At 50.7% G+C, this 219-nt stretch overlaps 1 protein-coding gene across 2 annotated transcripts in view; it reads left to right on the top strand.

The window, feature by feature from the left end:
• Positions 1 to 219, top strand: part of MAPK3 (mitogen-activated protein kinase 3) — an 11,089-nt gene that overhangs the window by 4,697 nt on the left and 6,173 nt on the right. The window lies entirely within an intron of this gene.

Raw genomic sequence — 219 nt, 5'->3', positions numbered from 1 at the left:
TTCCCTCCCTCGTCACTTCCAGTCTTTGCCAGCTGGGGCCTGATAGAGGGTGGGCAGACACACCTGTGCTCAAACCCCAGGTCTGACACGTAGTAAGAGCTGTGTGATATTGTGCAAGACACTTCCCTTCTGCAGCTCCATTTCCTGGGGACAGTCCTGATAATGAGAGCAAACACAGAGCACTAAGCATTGTTCTAGATGTTTCTGTGTATGAGCTCA

This window comes from Myotis davidii, unplaced genomic scaffold (genome assembly GCF_000327345.1).
Source record: "Myotis davidii unplaced genomic scaffold, ASM32734v1 scaffold1695, whole genome shotgun sequence".
Classification (NCBI taxonomy): Eukaryota; Metazoa; Chordata; class Mammalia; order Chiroptera; family Vespertilionidae; genus Myotis; species Myotis davidii.
Note: the sequence above shows the minus strand (reverse complement) of the source record. Positions and strands in the feature narration are given on the sequence as shown.